The sequence below is a fragment of the Coturnix japonica genome, chromosome 1, assembly GCF_001577835.2.
Source record: "Coturnix japonica isolate 7356 chromosome 1, Coturnix japonica 2.1, whole genome shotgun sequence".
Taxonomy (NCBI): domain Eukaryota; kingdom Metazoa; phylum Chordata; class Aves; order Galliformes; family Phasianidae; genus Coturnix; species Coturnix japonica.
This window is the reverse complement of record NC_029516.1, coordinates 119,362,022-119,368,047: the sequence shown is the minus strand read 5'-3', so window position 1 is coordinate 119,368,047 and position 6,026 is coordinate 119,362,022. Positions and strand designations below refer to the sequence as shown.

The 6,026-nt window shown below is 48.5% G+C and overlaps 1 protein-coding gene across 2 annotated transcripts in view; it reads left to right on the top strand.

The window, feature by feature from the left end:
* Positions 1-2,265: 2,265 nt before the first annotated feature.
* Positions 2,266-6,026, top strand: part of CRACDL (CRACD like) — a 53,723-nt gene continuing 49,962 nt past the window's right edge. Inside the window, exon 1 of one of the 2 annotated variants that reach the window (XM_015850726.2) lies at positions 2,266-2,421. The gene's annotated coding sequence lies outside the window, so the exon portion shown is untranslated. Of the gene's footprint in view, positions 2,488-6,026 lie in introns of both variants that reach the window. The other variant, XM_015850731.2, reaches the window with a different exon arrangement.

Sequence of the window (6,026 nt, the reverse complement as noted above, 5' to 3'; positions counted from 1 at the left end):
CCTACAGTATTCTTTAAGGTGTCCAAGCTTTCCTGCAGCAGTGTTTTTGTAATTTCTAGCCACTGGTTTCAGGGCCATTTCAATTGATTTTGCTCAGCTGTGGCAGTGGAAATTTTTACCATTGACCAACAGCAGTTCTTTTCCTTGAGTGCAAGTAGCTGTCAGGATTTGAAGGAAAACAAACCTTTACAAAGTGGATCTGATATCCTCCATCCTTTGTCTCTTTATCCCATAAAGAAATGGGAGCTACTAATTATGTGGACGGCATGTCTGCCAGGGGTATAGTTCTGTGTAAGAGGAGGAATTCATTGTTTTGTTGGGTTGAAGTATCTCAGTGCTCTTCCTAACATCCACGGGGGCAACATTTCAGCACTGTGTCCAACTATATGTCTCTATGATTCTGCTTCTACTGAAAGTAAACCAGATTATTATTTTTTATATATTATTATTTTTTTTAACAGTTATTTTTCCATTCGGTCACTAATGAAGCTCTGTCTTTAGCAACTTGCAATCTGAGATAAGACCGTACCGCCAGTGTTCAAATGGTATTTTTAGCCCTTGGCTGGAAAGAATGCTCCTGGTGTGAGGCAGCGTTGGAAGAATTATCAGTGTCATTTAGTTTTACTTTCTTCCTTGTCCTCTGAGACCCATTAATCAGTCAGTGCCACTGCAGGCTGTAGAGTGTGTGATATATTAATGAAAGAAGCTGTTTTATTATTATTATTATCCTTAAAGTGTCTCACACTCAATCTCTCCTTCCGACCCACTGGCCCTTCACATTCATTTCCAGCAGAGGGAGCATGTGGAATGAAGATGAGTGAATCACAGCTGCTGAGGAATTCAAGTACAGTTACCTAAACACGTGGAAAGATATTTCACAGTTGATTTTACGCACAGGATGCTTTCCACGCAGAAGAAAAACAGCTTAATGAGATGGACTGAAATCACCCACGACTGGACTTGGTTTGACTGTGTTGAAACATACATCCTTATTTCATGACAAGGGTCAGCTGTTTTATTCATAAAACCCGAGGAAACAAAGATTATTATCATTAAAACATGATGTATAAGACATGGTCTGAAGGGATGTCTCCATCCAACAGACTTTTTTACTTGATTCTCTAATAAATTACAATTTAATTTTTCTCTAGGCTCTCCCACATCTGACCTCTATTAAAATCCATAAAGCAGTTTCATCATTTATGTTCATAGATGCAGAAGTCCAAACTTAGCTTTTAAGCGTCCTAGCTTGTGCTTTCTCATCTACACTGTATTCTCAGTGTGGTTTTCTGTTGTTGTTGTTTGTTTCTGTTATTTCCTGATGAGGAAGAACAAACGTTTTTATCTGGAATGGAGCCTACACCCAAGCAATTATAGAGAGTACACAAAGCAAGAACCGTTGTTGTCAGAGCTGCGGTGCAGGCTTGCAGGTGAACAATGTGCTGCTCGGGTTTGCTTTAGACAGAGATATGCCTTCCTGCACACAGTACTTTCTACAATTATTGCGGACAGAATGGCTTGCAAGTTTTAAAGCTAGTACTACTCAATGCAAGTAAAATGAATAATTGAATGTCTCTCTTGGCTTTTGGTGGCTGTTCTAGAAGTAATTCTGAAATGAAACCAGGTTGGATATTAGGAAAACCTCACACAGAGCAGTGCTGCAGTGGCACAGGCTGCCCAGGGAGGTGGTGCAGTCACCGTCCCTGGAGATGTTCAATAGCCATGTGGATGTGGCACTGAGGGATGTGGGCAGTGGGCATGGTGGGAATGGGCTGATGGTTGGACTCAATGACTTGAGGGGTCTTTTCCAACCTTAATAATTCCACGTCTCATTGAAACTAAACCTATGCCAGCTTTCCACGTTCACTTCAGCTCCTCTTACCAGTGTCATATGAAAGCAAAGCATGCTCCACAGAACTGCTCATTCCACTGCTTTCACCACAAACCGTGAAGCAATGCAGAGTGCTACTTGTTCTCTGTTTGCAGGCAATCCTTGTGTTTTCTATGCAAAACCACAATCTTAAAAAGACTTAAACCAGAGGGACAAAAAGGCGCTTGTGCTGAAACCGAAGCCCAAACGTCAGAGAGAAGATATTAAAACAGATTCAGTCCGAGGCGTGAAACTACCCCCACAGGTGCCACTTCTGTCCGTTCTTCCGACCAGTTGGGGCTCAGCCCACAAGCTTTCCTTCAGGCTCCGGCCCCGTCCTGCCCCGCCGCCTCCCTTCACCTCAGCGCCGTGCCTCACCCTCAGCCCCGGGCGTGGCCGTGCCCGGCGGGGAGGAGCGGGGCGGGCTGCAGGTGCCCGCAGCTCGGAGCCGCGGATGGGCCGTTACCGCCCGGGTCGCTCTCCGTCACCTCCCGGGCGCTGCCGGCCGCGAGCACCGCCGTCCTGCCGCCGCCGGAGGGCACGAGGCCCAGGTGAGCGAAGGCGGCTCCGCCCGGCCCGCTGTATTCCGTGACCGTGCGGGGAGGCCCGGCTCCAAGGTGGGACCTCCCGTCCCGGCCGCACCGCCGCCATTTCGGGGCGCGTCGGGGGGCGAAAGCGCCTGCGGGGGCTGCGGGCGCTGTGGGGAGGTTGGTTGGCGGGCGTTTGTGTGCGGACGGGCTGCGGTTTTAACCCTCGCTTCTTAAACTTCTCGTTCAGCTTCTCCGGCCTAAAGGATCTTTAAGCCACGTGAATCCCCTTCGGCATTTGTCGGACTAGGAGAGTGGTTAGGCCCTGGAACAGGCTGCCCAGGGAGGTTGTGGATGCCCCGTCCTTGGAGGTGTTCAAGACCAGGTTGGACGGGGCCCTGGGCAACCTGATCTAGTAAAGGTGTATGTTTGGTGGCCCTGCCAGGCAGGGGGGTTGGAACTACATGATCCTTGAGGTCCCTTCCAACCCGGGTCATTCTGTGTGATTCTGTGAGATCCGAAGTGCAGCTAGCCAGGTTTCTTGCGGCTGTGTTCATGGCTTCTGTTAACAAACTTGCAGGTTGAGTTCTGATTGCCGCTTGATAAACGCGAAGCCCCCCTGAGATCGCTTTGAGGTGGGAGGGCATCACCCTGCTGGGTTTGCCACATAATTAATTTAAACGCACGTGTATATTGAACACCAATCTGAGTGCTAATTGCTGGCATTCTTTCATGCCAGCTACAAACCCGTGCTCTTCCTCTAACTAATTTGGTTGTATTTAACTCCCACAGACTCACACATGCCTCAGGCTTTGCACACATGGCAGTGCCAAAGGCATAAAAATGCCACCTGGGAGTGTGCAGTGAGCTGCTGTTGTGTCATTTGTCTAAAGGGAAATGGTTGTTCTGACACACACGAGATCTTCCCCAAGTTTTTCCTCTTTCTGTTTTTCCACCATAATTCTGATGTACCGTCATTAGCTCCCATAAATCTTCCTCTTGCTGGAAGCCATGTTCCCCCGTCAGCACTACGTGTCTATTTGTCATCATTAAAACTCTCGTTTGCTTTATCGCTCTCATTGTCATTAGCCTCTGAAAATAGGATCAAAGCCTGTTTGCTGCTGGTGTGGGGCTGTGTATCATTTCTACATTGGACTAATTCCGTGTCTCTCATGGCTGTAACGCCTGGCTGGGGCACCAGTCCTTTTCCACGCAACAGGATACGGGTTGGTTTCTATGTAAATTTGAAGTGGGAGCGAGCTCTCATCAGCAGTTTCCACGGGGCAAAGATTACATTACAGAAGGGAAAAATGTAACATTATTACTGGCGTTCGCCTTGGAGCTCTTTAATCATTGAAAGGAGGCAGGCTCTGGACGGGAGTTGGCTGATCATTAAAGGCGAGGGAGCAGGTGTGCTTGGCTCTGTCGCTGATGAGGTAGGGACTTCCCGTGGTTGGAGTGGTGGTAATTGTCTGTCTGCCGGTCAGAGTTTATGGGCAGCGGACTGTCTTGTTGCTGGGTTTTCATAGCAGTTTTGTGAACTTCCCTTTCACTCTGTTTTTAATTGGTGGTGGTTTCACCCTGATGGCAGCCAAACTTCACTCCCCATCCTCAAGGGAGGAGAGGGAGAAAATATGATGGAAAAGGGCTCAAAGGTTGAGATAAGGACAAGGAGATCACTCACCAGTTACCATCACAGGCAAAACAGACTGGTGCCCATGGGCTGCAGGGGTCGCCCTGCTCCTTTGTGGGCCTCTCCTGGGCTACAGGGAGTAGGGCTCCCCAGTACAAAAAAGACAGGGATCTCTTAGAAAGAGTCCAGCGGAGGGCCATTAAGATGGTGAAGGGCCTGGAGCATCTCCCCTATGAGGAGAGACTTAGGGAACTGAGTCTGTTTAGCCTTGAGAAAAGAAGGCTGAGAGAGGACTTGATCCAGGTTTATAAATACCTGAGGTGTGGGAGCCATAGTGGTGAGGCTGGTCTCTTTGCAGTAGTGCGTGGGGACAGTACTAGGGGTAATGGGATGAAAGTACAGCATAGGAAGTTCCACACGAATGTGCGGAAGAACTTCTTTACAGTGAGGGTGACGGAGCACTGGAACAGGCTGCCCAGGGAGGTGGTGGAGTCTCCTTCTCTGGAGATATTCAAGACCTGCCTGGACGCCTACCTGTGTGACGTGGTATAGGGAGCCTGCTTTGGCAGGGGGGTTGGACGCGATGATCTCTAGAGGTCCCTTCCAACCCCTACGATTCTGTGATTCTGAGCACCTCCCGTAGGAATGCTGATGCTGTGGGCAGGACTGAGTGCCTTGTACCTGCTCCTGAGCTCCCCATGGATGATAACCCTGCTGGCACGTTAGGCCGTCCTGTCTTACAGGCTGTCAACAGCTCTGTGTTATAAGTTACGTGGCTGCTGATTCATTCAGTATCCACAGTCATGGCACAGTTCATTTTGTATCAACCCAAAACACTGAATTGACATTGACTTAGATGTGTGAATCCACGCTGGGAGAAAGTCTGAGTGCACCAGGATTGTAATTCACTTGTGTAGAAAAAACTACCTGATTTCCCAGCTTTGCATACTATGAAATAGAGTTAACAATCACAGGAGCGTAAAACGCCTACATCTGTTTGATGAGTTGCAACATGGGGGAATCGGAAACCTTGGCAGTTCACAAAGGGGCAAATGGGTCTGTCAGCACCTGGGGAAATACAGACAGCAGCTGGGAGAGCAGCATAAATGTATTAGTTAAAGTTTGTGTAAAACATGAGTAGGTGTTCCTGCAAAAGCAATCAGCAGTGTTGCTTTTCATACTGCTGAGGTTTGAGGAGTCATTCCCATGGTTTCCAGGTCTACACGTCCAGCAGCGCCTGGTGGCTGTACTGTTTGTAGCCCCAGCTGGAGCCAGCTGGACTCCTCTTGCAACTCTTTTCCCTTTGCAACTCTTGGTCTCTTTTCAGTAGTGCGTGGGGACAGGACTAGGGGTAATGGGCTGAAACTTCTGCATAGGAAGTTCCGCACAAATGTGTGCAAGAACCTCTTTACGGTGAGGCTGACGGAGCACTGGAACAGGCTGCCCAGGGAGGTGGTGGAGTCTCCTTCTCTGGAGATATTCAAGACCCGCCTGGACGCCTACCTGTGTGACGTGGTGTAGGGAGCCTGCTTTGGCAGGGGGGTTGGACTCGATGATCTCTAGAGGTCCCTTCCAACCCCTACAATTCTGTGATTCTGTGAACTCACAGCTTCCCCGGCTGCATCTGAAGGAAACAGATCAACAAGAACATGTCAGGGTGCCCTTCAGGATGCAGGAGGTTATCAGCATTCGGAGAACATACTCGAGCAAGCTTCACTGTGCTCATTAGAGATGCCTTAAATTCTGTCAGCTTTTGAAATAATTGAAGAGGAAAATGAAATTGATGACTCGGGAAATGTTTGTGTCAAAACAGATATAAGAGACACCGTGGGATTTCTTTAGCTGTTTGTCAGCATTGCCTCTTAAGTGTCCCTGAAAGAGCCTCATAGAGGATATTTACTTAGGGCATACCAGTTTGTAGCCTGTTGATGCTCAAAGAGCATGCGATAAAGCTGGACACAGATTTCCTTGGTATTTTTCTTAACAGTCTCCTTGG